The 15244-nt window shown below is 46.2% G+C and overlaps 2 long non-coding RNA genes across 3 annotated transcripts in view; one reads left to right on the top strand and one right to left on the bottom strand.

Moving 5' to 3' along the window:
* Positions 1 to 4549, top strand: part of LOC138529513 (uncharacterized) — a 376286-nt gene extending 371737 nt beyond the window's left edge. Inside the window, exon 3 of the long non-coding RNA XR_011284842.1 lies at positions 4475 to 4549. This is a non-coding gene — a long non-coding RNA (uncharacterized lncRNA). The remainder of the gene's footprint in view (positions 1 to 4474) is intronic.
* The window catches only part of LOC138529512 (uncharacterized), a 230096-nt gene that overhangs the window by 170961 nt on the left and 43891 nt on the right, over positions 1 to 15244 (bottom strand). The window contains exon 3 of one of the 2 annotated variants that reach the window (XR_011284839.1): positions 8396 to 11364. The exons of the other annotated variant lie outside the window; for it this stretch is intronic. This is a non-coding gene — a long non-coding RNA (uncharacterized lncRNA). Of the gene's footprint in view, positions 1 to 8395; positions 11365 to 15244 lie in introns of those variants that run through there. 2 annotated transcript variants of the gene reach the window in all.

Below are 15244 nucleotides of genomic sequence, written 5' to 3'. Positions count from 1 at the left end.
TATCCATAACGCCCGGGTGGGAATTTGTGGGTAGGCTTCGCATTCTGTTACACTCACCTGGCTCCCACAGGGGCGTCGATCTGAACTGGACAGCTGCAGTCTCCACCAATGTGATGCGTAGTGCCGAGATGACGGACTGGACTGGCCCACCTAGCTTCGTTTGCTTGACCCGTAGGAATATTCTTCTGCAAATGGAGAAAGGGAATTAACCACCCGTGGAGTTGAGTGTTAACCCCCCCAATCCCGCTGATCTCCCCACTGATCACCTTTGATGTCCCCTTATAGAGTCTCACCTGATGGTTTGGAAAGATGAGCTCTTCATCCTGCAGTGAGCGCAGGGGCGCGTAGATAACCAGTTGCTTCACTGGCACGAAGGAATTGGTGAGTTCCAGAACAATATTGACTCTGAGAGTCCCAGCAAGACGCCGTAAGTATGTAGTTCGTAAGAGTTCAAATGTCTGACTTTCACTCTGTCCGATTCCTTGCAGGTTGCAGCTTGACCCTAGCGAAGAGTTCCTCGTGGCAACCGGTAATATTCAGGTAAGGATTTGTATTATCCAACACAGTTCGATAAAATAATGTCCATATGTAACCTGTTGCTTTCTCCCTTATTCAGGCGCTGAGAGAAAGTATGAAGTCTCTGGGAATAATGCCTCCGGCGGTAAAATCAGGTAAGTCTATTGTGGTGAGGAGGTTCCCCTTGTTTGTCCCTTTGTTTGACCTTGCTGTCCTTTTGTTTCCCCTTAGGGGCCGGGTTTCGGCGAGAATGCAGTGGAAGCTGTGCCGACCCGCGAAGAGGAATAGTACCCCCGGTGGTAAAATCAGGTGTCTATGGGGGGTAACTAATATTGCCTCTGTGTATTCATTGGCTCACCTTGCTGTTCTTGTCTTCCCCTTAGGTGCCGGAGTGCGGCGGGAACACGCAGAAGGATGTGGTGGAATGTGAAGATGCTGCGAAGGCCGGTGAGGTCAGCGCGGCGCTGCAGCAGGCGAGGCGACGCGCATAAAATAACTTCTTTCTTCCAGCTCGAAGGCGCGATGGATCGGGAATTCATGTAAGGATCAAAGGTATTGCTCTTGTTCTACCTTTTCTCCTTCTTTCTCCCTTTTTCTAGGAGCTTCAGACTCGAGGCGGGCGTGGCAGAAGACTGGATGCAGACTTGCAGGCACGGTGAGCGTTACGCTGCTGGATGCAGAATAATGCGAAGCGTGTGCTGCTCTTCGGGCGTGGTTTAAATAGCCTCCAAAGTAGTCCCAGGTAAGTATTCCTCCCCAGCCCCACCCGAATAAAAAAAAATAGTCCCTAGGTAAAGTAGTCCCTTCCAAGCCTCTTTTGGCTTGGAGCTCTTGCAGCATGGTCTGCATCAGGTGAGTTTGCAGCATGGTCTGCATCAGGTAAGTTTTAATCTATGAGCCTGGCGCCTATGGCACCAGGACTGACTCCATATGAGCCTGGCGCCATAGGCACCAGGACTGCACCCAAATAGTCCCTAGCAGGGGTTGTTGGGCTTGCTTAGAATAACTTGATGCCTGCTTCCGGGGTTTCTGGACTTGGTCTGGGTCCCCGGGGCTAGGCATCATGACAATAAGTGTGCCATTCAAATATTATTTTATTCATAAAAGTGTGATATATATATATATATATATATATTGTTTAATTCTTCAAATAAATCTTTTTATTTGCAAAACAAACCTACTTCTTGGCTCAGTGAGGTCAGGGGGATTAAAAGAGAGGGGCATTATATAAGGGTTCATCATCCAGATTTAAGAACTTTGACATAAAAATATATAAATAAGGGCTTCTATTGGGCATCCCATCCTAAGCATTGACTTAGTTGGATTGCTGGATTGAAGTCACTTACAGATTGGGGGCTCGTAACGGGACTTCTGGATTAGAACTACCACTTGTGCAGCTTAATACAGTGTGCTAACTAATAGGATACATAAATCCTGATGGGCTACTACGCTGTGTTACGCTGTAAAAGCACCCCTCAAAAAGGAACGCTCTCAGGAAACGGTCTGTTTTGCAAAATAAAATAATAAACATCTGTAAGTCAGGAAGGAAATCAATTTCCAGAATGACGACACTGGTAGACATCAAGATAGCGAGAGAGCACCTCTTACATAAGCTATTTGTGAGAGGTGAGTGGACTGAGCAGGACAAGAATGTGTGGTTGCAGGCAAACACACAACAGGTCTCTGCAACTGGGTTAGATATCTGGAGAGATCAGGGCCCCTTACACGTGGCCCTGAGTGAACTATGTATGGCCCCTAAAGCCAAAGATGAGCATGACAAGATTGTCAGGATAGCGGCATATTTATATTTATATATGGGAGCCATACAGGACAAATGTGCTGAAGGCCAAATTTGGCAAATAGACGACTGATGGCATTAGAGAAGGCCCAATCTGATCTGGACTCTTCTGAGCAGAGGCTGCAGAGGAGCCAGGAGTCAGAACACAAAAGTAGGCAGTATATCATTAAAATCAAAGAGGACATAGGTATCCTGCAACAGGAAAGGGCAGACCAGGATACCTGAATTCTGGCCTTGCAGAAGGAGTATCAAGAAGGTTTGAACTCCCTACTGCCGATCCAGAAAAATCTGGAGCAACAACTGGACTTCAACAGGGCATGCGCAGAGCAGGTAGTCACCCTGCAAAGCCACCTAGATAGGGAGAAGGCAGAGAGCAACAAATTATTTCTGAAAGACCTGGACACCCAGGCAGAATTTGAGGAAAAGCGCCAGAAAGCTGGTGCCCTTCAAAGGCAGAGGGACGACCTGGTGTCACAGAGGCAGGCTCTTACTCAGGAAAGGGACACCTTAGGCCAGGAAGTCTGCCACTTAAAAAGGAAAATGGAAGAAAATCACCTGGCCCTCCAGGGACTGGGTGAACTCCAAAAAGAGCATCAGAACTTGTTAGAGCACACCAGGAGGGTGGAAGATGCTCTGGCAAGAAATGAGCAGGCCAGTCGGGACGGTACCCAGGAGGTAACCCTCCTGCAGCAAAGACTGACCCAGTACTCCAGGACCAACCAGGAAGCACAGAGGGAAAATGAGGCTCTCTGTCAGCACAATGATAGGCTCCAGCAACAGGTAGCCATGCAAGAGAGACTGATAGAGTCTAGTAAGGCCTTGATTGAGGAACTGAAAGCACAGGCTCTGACAGGGCAACAGGGAGCAGGGGCTGATAGAGATGAGGTTCGCTGGGAAAGGGAAACACCTGAGCATAACCTCAGGAGCCCTAGTACCAGAGGCCTCCATCTCTCCCAGTCCCTGGACTCTGCCACCCCCATGTCCCCTGGTGCACATGAGCCCAGGGCCACGGGGATGGCAGATTACTATCCAGTCAGAAGTATGGAGCTCATAGGCCAGTACCTCCCAGGAATGGATGGGCGGGCATCCGGGTATGGGCACCCAAGTACAGTGCAATTTAGTGGGGAACCCCGGAAGAGTAGGCCCACTAAGGGCATCCTGAAAACCTCTGCCCAGTTAGGTCAGTGGGGGGGGGGGGGGGGGTACCCATCAAATCCGGGTAACAAGGAGGAATCTGAAGGCTCCTCTGAGCGTCCCAGGACAAAAGAGACTAGGTCCCCCCTAGGTCGATCGCTCCAGATGGAATGAACGAGGAGCTATATCTGAGCTGTTTTTTATGAACAATTCTATTGTGCTTTATGGTTGAGTAACACTGAAATGTGAATATTTGGGCACATTAGTATGAATACAGGAAGGGAAATGCTTTTCGCCTTTTGATGAATCTTTGCGCTTCATTTTCGTTTATTCTGTTTGGTTTTGATATTTATGTTCATTATTCATTTTTATTATTTATTTTTTATTATAATTATTTGTATTATTGTGGTTTTATTTTTGTTAATTTTTGACAATTTATATTTTACCACAATTTGCAGCAAGTGGCAAATTTTGTCCAAAAGCATTATGTTACGTCTTTTAAATGAATTGGAATGAATTCCGTTTTATTACAACATTAGGTTTCATCTATTACCACATCGTTCCAATATGGTTGCCTAACAAGCGTGAGGAAAGCTAGTCATTTGTTCGATTCTAAAATGGCCGCTCTATATAAAGCAATGGTTGTCTTAGCAACAGGTTGCTGCCACAATACTTTTCTACAGACATTGCTGAGGAAGCGTGTCAACGCACTCAGCTCCGGCAGATTGCTGCTATTCTAGTTACAAGTAAGTGAAATGGAATAGGAACACGAATAGGATAGCACGCAGAATAACTTAAGTGTACTTATACGCGCTCGATCTCATTACAGAGACCGAGTTGCATGCGTTAGTCTCCTGCGGACATTACCGCATTTGAAAGTGGCAGGCATACAGTCGGACCAACCAGGTCCTGAAGAATATAGTTGGTTAACGAAATATGTAAGTAACTGGTGCACTTGAAGACATTGTATTGTTTTCAATTTCTAGCCGGAATGTATTAACTAACACGCGGCCATTCTCATTACAGAGACGACTGCTGATCAGATATTCCTTCCGCACGGGTGGACGTGCTGGTTTTTCTTTGAGCTCTGACGTTTTGAAGGTTAGTGATACCGTTTTGGCAGACGTATTGAGAGTTAAATATTGTTATGGATACATTGAGGTATACTGTGGACACTGCACTGATGAATACTTTCTTTTTTTCTTTATTATGATTTTTACATTATTTTCATTTTCTGTAATTTTTTTATTTTCAACATTTTCCGACCTTGACATGGTTCATGGGATTTGCATCATCCCAATGGAAATGGGGTAATGTACTATTGCTACTATGTTTTTTCTTCTTTGACATATGCACCTGATATGTTGATATGTAAATGTTTTATTGATGTTGGTGAATTATTATATCTGTGTTTGATTGTTTAATGGAATGTTGATTTGTTCGCAATATGGAATTATGTGAAGACAGTTGAGACCGAGTATTATAAGAAAATGTGTAATCACAGGCCCGAAGAAGGGTTTTTTGACCCGAAATGCATAGGCCGCAGATGTGATGAATTCTGCCATTATAATTTATCTTTAATTTAAAGCAAGCGAATGAAGTTTGATTTATTAAAAATTTCTCTTTGAAAAAAGGAATCAATTCAAGAATTTTTTCTACGATTATTATTTTTGAACTACGCCACTGAGTAGTGGAATAAGGGTGTGCAGCCCGCACCGCTGGCCACACGGCCAAGGTCTTTTTTCTTTCTACGTCCCCACATTCTGCCAGCCATTCCCAGGCTCGCAGAATCCGGGAAAACCTGGAAGATCAGATGGGCACCTCTGGGAGCAGTGCTTCTGAGTCAGAGGATGAATGGACCAGGGTTACCCGAACCAAGAAGGCCAATAAGGCAAAAAGGGCCTTGCTTAAGGACCCCTTAAAGCAGATCAAAGCAATAAGGAGCGTCATCACTCCTTACCATAAGAACTCCAAGTATTCTGTTTGGGAATACTTGGAGCTCTTTGAGCAAATGATGGAGACTTTCCATTTGAAAGACAGCAGTAGCTGCATTCAGTACTTAAAATGGACATTCTCCCCAGAATACTCTAGTTTCTTTGCGGGGCTGGAGGACCAAAATCATTCAAGATGGTCCACATATAGGGCGGCCATCTTGAAACACTTTTCTGTTCACCGAAATCCCCAAGAGGCTCGCAAGGCAGCCTACAATTTGCAATGTGGGGAGGATCAGGCTCCACAAGAATTTGTGCAGGAGTTGAAGCGTGCCTTGCGCAGACTACCAAAAGGGTGCGCACGGACAGTAAAGAATTTGTAAATATGTTTTTCCATGCCTTACCCAAATACATCATGACCCATCTAGTGAGAGATTTTCATGAGAAAAGGTCACTAGACTGGGTCATTGAACAGGCCACCCAAATCTATGAGGTGCAGAAGCCCATGGAAAATAAAAATAGAAAAACCCCAAACCGACCAGCACCCCTGCTGCTGCCAAGGTGGCAGAGGTAAAGGTTGCCCCGATTTTGGATTTGGAGATGGGGGGCCTAAAAACTTGCCTGCACAGAATAATTCCAAGCCCAGAAGGCCCTCGGGCCAGTCACAGACAGGGAGTCAAGGAAGTAGTCCCATAAATGGGGTCCCTCACTCCCTGACTATGTAAGGCCCCGCTAGAAGGGAAACCGACCCATCCTGGGTTATGTGTGGACTCCTCCAGCCCAAGGGGGGGATCCAACCAAGCAGCTGACCCGGGGAACCTCCCTCCTAACTTCCCCCAGGAGGGCAGAAATTCACCAAATCCTGGGCAGAACTTTTTCCCCAGGTATCCACCCAACTTCCAACCCCAAAATCATCCATCCTTCTTTTCCCACTTCCCTGAGCCCAGACCACCTAATCCGGGAGAGGGGAGGCCGAGGGTGGAGGGGTACCCAAATCTTCCCAACCCGGGGTACTACCAGAGAAGGGATAGCTACCCTTCCCGGGATCAGCCCAGGGGAGAAAACAGAACCCTGTATCAGCCTGAGCGGGTTTCACAGTTAGAGCGCCAGGTCCAAAATATGGCACAGGATCTGGGTCGCATGCTGAGGGCTCAGCAGAACCCTCAGATGAGCATACTGGCACAGAATGCCCCAAACTCTGGACCTGGTGCTCCAGAACAATGACGGGGGCAGCAACCCAACAACCCACCGGTTCCCAGGGAGGAGGTACAAGGGTAAGGGGGGGTGTAAAGCCTTGGAGGAAGCTTCCTTCCCCACTTTTAAACAGCCCCTGGAAACCCAGGAACCGGAAACAAAATCTCCTACCCCTGAAAGTCTGCCACCTAAGGAGCAGAGGAGGGTAGGAGAAACAAAGGACCCAAACAGACCCACTTTGAAGAGGAGGTACAGATCTTCCAATTTGAAGGAGATGGATCCTCAGAGGATCCTGGGAAAAGAATCTTCTCCTTCAGAGATGGGGGAACTCCTCCCAAAGAAAAATACGTCCCAAGGGATTCACATCCAGACTGGGTAGATGTGGGGACTGAGCTAGCGTCGCCCATCATCCCATCCCAGAACCAACAGCAAGAAAATCCCCTGGTTCAAACCCATCCTGGTGACTGCCTCCAAAAAGGGGGGGGTGGCCCAGAACCAGGGGAACCCAAACCTTCTCCTATCTCCAGTTGACAACTTTTTCTTTCAGATTCCCAAGACCCTCTACAGAATTCTGCCCAAATCTCTTCTCTCTCCATGTCCAAAACCAGAAAATTAGCCCACCAGTTGTTCAAAAATGTGCATTATCTGTGCCCCCTTGCGGAGAAGGAGGGAAGATACTATGCCCCGGTACAAGTACAGGGGCAGGGGACAATTTTGGCACTGGTGGACACTGGATCCCAAGCTACCCTTCTTTCCAAAAAGGCCTTTGATGAACTAAATTCAGGAAGGGGGGAGAAATAACAAATTCCTCTCACCTCTCTTCCTGGACAACTTCAGAACTTTGACGGGAAGGAGATTCCCATCGAGGGGACTGCGGATTTGGACATTAAAATTGGGCGACACAAGGTGAAACACCCGGTCATAGTAGGGACCCCAGAGGGCACCCCTTGTTTACTAGGGAATGACCTCCTGAGAAGGTTGTCACCCCTAATAGATTGCGTAAACAAGGTCCTCTGGACCCAGACTAGCCGACCCATAAAATTGAAACAGAGTGTCAACAATGTTAGTTTAATCGGCACCTGCCACATGGTTGAACAAAAATCTGACGAAGTAGAATTTCAGTTCAACAACCAAATTCCAGATTTGACAGTAATAGCAGTAGGACAACAGACTGGTGATGGTGGGTCCTCTCTATTTCTGAAAATCAACCTTCCTTCCAGTTTAAGGTGGTATTCCACACTGGAAGGAAACACTCTGAAATTCTTTACCAGTCCACAATCAGACATTCCCACTCCTATAGTCCACAAAGATGTGAAATCAGCTCAGAGCCTGGCTGATATTCAGCAAATTGGAGAGCAGTTGTTCATCCCTGTTCAGTTAAATGAAGAGAAGGACTCTGTTCTCGCCCGAGTGTGTGTGAACAATGGTAAGAGCTTCATCAGCGAAGCCATGTTCCGCCAACTCCCAAAAGATCCAGCCATTTCCACATTCAAATTGATAGACAAATGGGAAATGGATCTGGAAGCACCCAATTCCAAACATCTCCTGCCAAGCAGGTGTATGCTCAAAATCTCCATTGGCAACAAGAGCATAGTCCATAATTGTTGGGTCGTGCAAGACATCACTGCCACCTTTTACTTAGGCAGTGACATTCTCAATCGCTTTGCCATTAGTTTGGACCTAACAAACTTCAAAGCTTGGTCCCGGTTAGTGGATAATCCCATGGGCTTTGATGACCAAGAGAAAGCATTTAGGTCCGCTTGTGGAAACAGAGAAATTGATATGAGGCCGGGAAGCCCAAAAGGAAACACACCAACACAGGTTACAATGGACATACAAAGCGCTTTATTTCAAAGTTACAAAGTTACCAAAGTCAATTGACATGCGAATAGCTATTCGGCCCTCTGACTAACACGCGAACCTTCAACGTTAGGTTCGCACTGAAAGTGGGAGAGACCGATTATCGGGATGCTTGGGTTTTTATACATTTTGTACTGCATTGCCCAGCCCTCTTGCAAGTTAACCATTCTTGGAACCATGGCTAGGGTTCGTAGCCAGGTCGAACACACAATTTCCATATATTAGATCAGTTCCACTGATACGGTTACATATTTACACATAGGTTAAAGAGAGGACAGGGTCTTAGTTCATGACCCTAACAAGTAGCCTGCGGACATTTTATTCATTCACGTGTGCGGAGGTCACCATGGCCGAAGTCTTACTCGAAATGTCATTCGGCCTAAATTTTGTGATTCAGGGTGACTTCCACACTGCAAGAGTACCTAAAATGGCGGCTAGATCCAAGATGGCGGCTTACACGATACATTAAGGTCAAGACCTTGCCGCGGAACCTATGTACATAGTATTCTTTAGACAGCTTGGCGTAGGCCAACATACATTTAAACAATGCGATTGGGGTCACAATATTATATCGATTTCCACAGACCCTCCTTTTGGCCTATGCCAAGTGCTAAAACATTATTTCCTAATACTTTTGAAAATACTTGAAGGCATTAGCATCCATAGGTTCCGCATCATTGTCTGAAATGTCAATAGCCATAAAGTTGTTCATAAGAACTTCTTGCAACATGAATTCTTTAGATGCTGTCTTCGGGGTGTATATTTTACGCCCTATTGCGCTCATAACTTGGGCACAACATCCCCTATCATTCCGCATATACTCGGGAGGCATTGAAAACAGCAGCAAAGAAATAACAGAGTCCCTAAAATACCTAAAATAACAGAAAGCACCTTCCACCCCCAAGATCGTAGAGAATCCCAAAACCAAGTACTAAGGCTCCAGTCTCCTACAGGGATATGGACTTCAGAACTAAGAGTGTGTAAATTCTGAATTGCTTTGAATATTGTTGGTGAAGAATCTGGTATGAAAACACAGCAAGCGGACCCCACTAATTTACATACTCCACCTCGTTCAGCTAAAATGACATCTAATGCCATTCGATTTTGAAGTGCTACCAATCTTATCGCCTTTTGCTCTAAGGTCATATTGTAAAGTATGTCCGTGGTCCGGTTGATCGTTTTCTCCAACACCCTCGCTAATCCCCTAATGTTTTCTGAATTTGCTATTTGTCCCCAGAAGGGGACTACTGATTTGGCTATATCCCCGAACACTTGTCCAGGGGTATCTCCATCATTATCCCTTCGCGGGCGAGCCTTAGATACCTCTAAGGTACTGGCTATAAATACACCTGGTAACAATATCCCTAAATAACAGGTCCCCTGCCAATCCTTGGGCAACCAGGGAAAAGCTAAACTACCACAAACAAAATAAACGGGTCCCCCTACATACAAAGGCCTATTTTCCCCAGTCAAATGTACAATATTTATACAAGGCTCGAAATCTCCCATTGGCCTAGTGCCGTTTCTTTGTACACAGAAAGGGACAGAATCAGGACTATGATTTACAGAATAAGAAGGAGGCATGGCATCCTTATTGCCTATCGGAGCCATCTTGAAAGAAACTAGATTTTGAAAAGGAAAAGAAAGTTTATCAGACGGCCTAATAGAAGCGATATTAGGTCTACTCCTATTTGCGAAAAGCGAGCATCCCAGGGGAGTCAATTCACGTTTTTCAAATTCATTCAAATTAGTCCCATCGAAGTTCCCTGAGATGCTATCATTCCATCGGCCAAAAAAGAGTGCTCTAAGAGAGGCATAGCAGGAAGTTGTTAGAGGTAAGGGATGTATATACCATCCCAGTCCCTTGTTCCCATGTTGTGGTAAGTGAGTGCAGATCCAACAATTACTCCTATTAAAAATAGCATGCGTAGCATTCATCACTATCATCAGAGTGTTATTATAATATTTCTGTCTATGCCGAGAGTCCCTAGGGGACAGAGTGTGAAGGTGTACAGAGGGAGTCAAAACAGTTGGTACGATTTTGGTCGGTAACAGAGGCTTCAAAGGATAAATTTCTTCAAAATACCAAAGTCCCACGGCAGCAGTTGCAAAACTAACAATAATCAAAACGAGAACACAACAGTACGTTTTCAGGGCCCAGGCACATTGTCCATTGTTCGAATTGGTCACCTCCTTATCTAATAGTTCAATACGAGGAGCAGCGGTGAAGGCGGCAGGCATCATGGTTATCCCGATCGATGGCCCCAATGTTCATTGCTGGCGGCACTTCGGCCGCGCGACTTCTTAGTCCTTCCCAACCCTGGCCAACAGAACCCTCCTTTTCTTTGTTCCAAAAAAAGGAAAGACGATAGTATTTCAATCACTCCTTTTTTCTTCCAGATGCACGATACTCGTGCGGCGATTCTATTTGCGTGGTCGAAGGTTGTACCTGATGGTACCCAAGTTTGTTGAATCCAAAAGCAGAGTATCGTCGCTCCCTGAGGGGAGCGTCGTATCAGTGGCGACGGAAGTCGCAGAGCTCGAAACAAGTTTTTCCGGAAGTGATTGATCAAGGGAGTGCGGAGACAAAATGGACGGCTCCCCGAGCTCCTCAGGCTCGGAGAACTTCTCCGACGCACTCACAGCGCTGCCTGCTACTCCGAGATCAGAGATCGTAGCATCAGCGAGGGGTTCTGTTTCTTCTGTAACGTATGGCGTCGGGTGAGGGATCTTCTTCACATGCGTTGCATGTACCCAGTTCTTCTTTCCTGCCACCCGTACTGCCGTCCTGGTGACCAATAAAACCTGGTAGGGTCCCCGCCAGCGAGGCGCGAGACAGGAAGACCTTTCATAGGCCTTCACCAGGACCCAGCTGCCGGGCAATATATCGTGTCCTGGGCCCGTAAACCGTACAGGTAAGGCGGCATTCACCTGGTGGTAAATGAAATACAGATTTTTAGTCAATTGATTACAATAATCTATGAGCAATACATTCTCCACATCCCTCAGGGCTTTAGGTTTAGGGAGACCCCAAATATTAGCAGGGCTTCCCATTACTACCTCGAATGGAGAGAGCCCAGACCTAGTCTGGGGTGTGGTGCGCATAGCTAACAACACAATAGGTAAAGCATCTGGCCATTTTAATTTAGTGTCGGCACATGTTTTTGCAAGTTTGTTTTTCAAAATACCGTTGTGTCTTTCTACCAACCCCGCACTTTGAGGGTGCCTAGCTGAATGAAAACGTTTCTCTATCCCTAAGGCAACACATATCTGCAACATTACGGCTGCGATGAAGTGGGGGCCATTGTCCGACCAAATTATCCTCGGGAGCCCAAATCGAGGAAAATAGTCTTTTACCAAGATCTTTGCGGTGGTCATGGCGGTAGCATCTTTGACGGGGAAAGCCTCGACCCATTTGCTAAAAGCACAAATGATAACAAGAACATATTTCAAGTTATTACATCGCTCCATTTCAATAAAATCAAGGTGAATGGTTTCAAAGGGGACAGAGGGGGGCCCGAAACTTCCCCTTGGAGTCACTGTCCCTTTACCCACATTGTGCTGTAGGCAAATCATACAATTCTGAACATATCTTTTTGCAGTTTCATTCACCCAAACCTGCTGTAATATCTTCGCAATTTGCTGGGCACACACATGTGTTGGACCGTGTGCCATTGTGACCATTGCTAATACATAAGAATCAGGAAGCAACCATTTCCCGTCAGATGCGTCCACCCAACACCCTTCGTCATCCAATTTCCCCATGCCTTCAGCCCATTTCCTAGATTCTTCAACAGAGGCATCAGTCTGAATATCTCGCACAGACCCAATGCCTTCATCTATTATACAACCATCTCTCACTTCCCTCGAGGTATACATGTCTGTGCTAAGGTCTGTGGCTGTTTGTCTAGCTATCGAATCTGCAAAGGCATTTCCTCTGCCCACATCGTCTATGACCTTGCGATGTGCTGCACATTTCATGATCGCTAGTTGTTCAGGGAGTGAGAGCGCTAAAAGTAGTTGTACTATTAAGGGGCCATGCTGAATCTTGGTCCCGTGTGAGGTCAGAAACCCTCTTTCCGACCACAATTTTCCGAAGTTGTGAGCCACCCCAAAGGCGTACTGACTATCCGTATAAATGTTAACTCTATGCCCTTGGGAGAGCTCACAAGCGCGGGTCAACGCTATAATCTCTGCGGCCTGCGCGGAGTTATGCGGAATCCTTTTAGTTTCTACGATCTTGTTCAAAGTAGTAACTGCATAAGCAGCTGTAGATGTGCCATTCGGAAGTTTAAAACAGGAGCCACCACAAAACAGCTCCCCTTCCGCATTCTCCAAAGGAGCATCTGAGAGGTCTATTCTGCCCTTTGTTTCTTGTTCGGTGGCATACAGGCAGTCATGTGATCCGTCATCGCCGCAAGCAGTAGTTTGCGAGAGAGGCAAAAGTTCAGCCGGATTGAGAACACAACACCTTTTAATTTGGATATGAGGAGCAAATAGAACTAATTCGTACCTGGTCAACCGGGCAGAAGTAAGGTGTTGTGTTTGAGTTTTATTCAATAGAATATCGACAGAGTGAGGCACCATCAAAATTAAATCGTGGCCTAGGACCATCCCCTCACTCTGTTTTACAGATGCAGCGGCAGCAGCAACAGCGCGCAGACATCGCGGCAAAGCGCATGCAACAGGATCGAGGGCGGAGGAATAATAGCCGCACGGCCTATTCTTCCCTCCATGTTCCTGCGCTAACGCAGACAAAGCACATCCATTACATTCATGCACAAACAACACAAAGGCCTTATCGTAATTTGGTGTACCCAGAACCGGTGCTGAACACAGCGCGGCTTTGAGAAGCTCAAATGATCGTTGATGTTCCGATTCCCATGGCAGTGGCAGAGAAATGCCCTTCTTCGTCAAAGCCAACATCGGTTTTACCACTAGGGCAAAGTTCGGGATCCACAATCTACAGTAGGACGCCATCCCTATCAGGGCTCTGACTTCCTTCTGTGTATTTGGGACAGACATGCCAGAAATGTGTTTTATTCGTTCAGGTGTCAATCTTCTCCCCTCCTTTGACAGGAGGTAGCCTAAATAGGCAACCTCCTGGCAACAATATTGAAATTTCTTAAGTGAAGCTTTGTGACCATTTTCAGCTAAATGAACAAGCAACAATATAGTGCCTTCTTTACAAGCTTTCTCAGAGTCTGCAGCCAGGAGCAGATCGTCTACATATTGAAGCAGCGTGCAAGTAGGTGGCAATTCAAGGGTGTCGAGCTGCTCTTTTAAGGCTCTACTATAAATACTAGGACTTTCAGTATACCCTTGAGGTGCCCTTGTGAATGTAAACGAGCGTCCCCCCAAGGTAAATGCAAACAAATACCTGCTCTCCTCATGTATCGGAATACTAAAGAAGGCGTTTTTCAAATCTACGACACTAAAGTGTGTAGCCGTAGCAGGGATCATTGTTAAGATCGTTGTTACATCAGGCACGATTGGAAATTGTGGGGCTACCACCCGGTTAATAGCACGAAGATCTATTATAAACCGGTACGGAATTGCATTGTCGCCTTTCTTATATACCGGCAAGATCGGACTATTACATAAGCTACCTGTAATCTCTTCGATCACTCCACGATGTACAAAATCGGAGACAATGCATTTCAGAGCGCGCTCACCTTCAATAGAAATTTTATATTGCGGAATGCGCGGTAGCTTAACCCCATGTTTCAATATTATCTTAACAGGGTCGATGTGCAATATCCCGACATCATTGTCGTCCATTGCCCACAAACATTCTGGGACAATGTCAAATTCAGGAGGTAGAGGTCGGGTCAAGTATTGGGAGTTAAAGGGTTGCTGTGATGAAACTGTTAATCTTATTCCATCAGGGGAACAATGAATCACTGCATTCAGTTTCTTCAACAAATTCAACCCCAGCAAATTTTCTCCACAGTTTGAAGTAAGAAGAAAAGGGCACTGGTCTGTAAAAGGACCCAAAGAAACGGATACCGGCGCAGAAACCGGACAAATAGTTGGTATACCAGAGAACCCTATAGAGACGTTTGTTTGCCCTGACAGTGGGATGTTTGGAACCCTCGAATGGTCGATGGAGCATTTTTGTGCTCCAGTGTCGATCAAGAACTGATGTTTCCTATTCCCCACCAATAATTCAACATAGGGGCCCTTCTGAATAACGGGAATAGGTAAATGTTCCAAACGCTGCTTCGGGCAATCCTAATAAGGCAAGACTTCATCAAAGGGAAGTTCCTCAGAAAGATAGGCGGCGGAAGGGTGATCAAATATATTTCTCGAGTCCATACTCGGAGTCTGATTTTCCCGTGAAAAAGGTTGCTGGGGATCTTGTAGAAGCTGACCCCTATCAGGGCCCCCTGCTCCAGGGCGGCCCCGCGGTCGCCTACCCATTCCTCCGAATGTGCCTCCTGACCTCTGACGGAGGGCAGGGCACTGTGCTCGCCAGTGACCTTCCTGGCGGCAATAAGCACACTGATTAATATTTATAGAATTTGGAGGAGTATTTCCTCTTGGAATGTACTGACCTCTAGTTTGTGTCGTACCTCCTCTGGGGTTTCTGACAATTTGCTGCAACAATACCTTAGTCTTTAGGTCACCCCTTCTTTTTTCGATTTTCTCTTTTTCATTATTAACCCGATTCTCATAATACTGAGCCATATGCAAGACCTCTGACTGAGATTTTGCCTGCCAAGCGCTCTCTGAGGACATAATTTGTGACTGGATGTCGGGCAACAATCCACGCACAAATTTGTCCACAAACAACCTCTTCCCCGACTCT

This window comes from Ambystoma mexicanum, assembly GCF_040938575.1.
Source record: "Ambystoma mexicanum isolate Mex_15411 chromosome 12 unlocalized genomic scaffold, UKY_AmexF1_1 Mex_chr12_unloc.1, whole genome shotgun sequence".
Taxonomy (NCBI): Eukaryota; Metazoa; Chordata; class Amphibia; order Caudata; family Ambystomatidae; genus Ambystoma; species Ambystoma mexicanum.
Note: the sequence above shows the minus strand (reverse complement) of the source record. Positions and strands in the feature narration are given on the sequence as shown.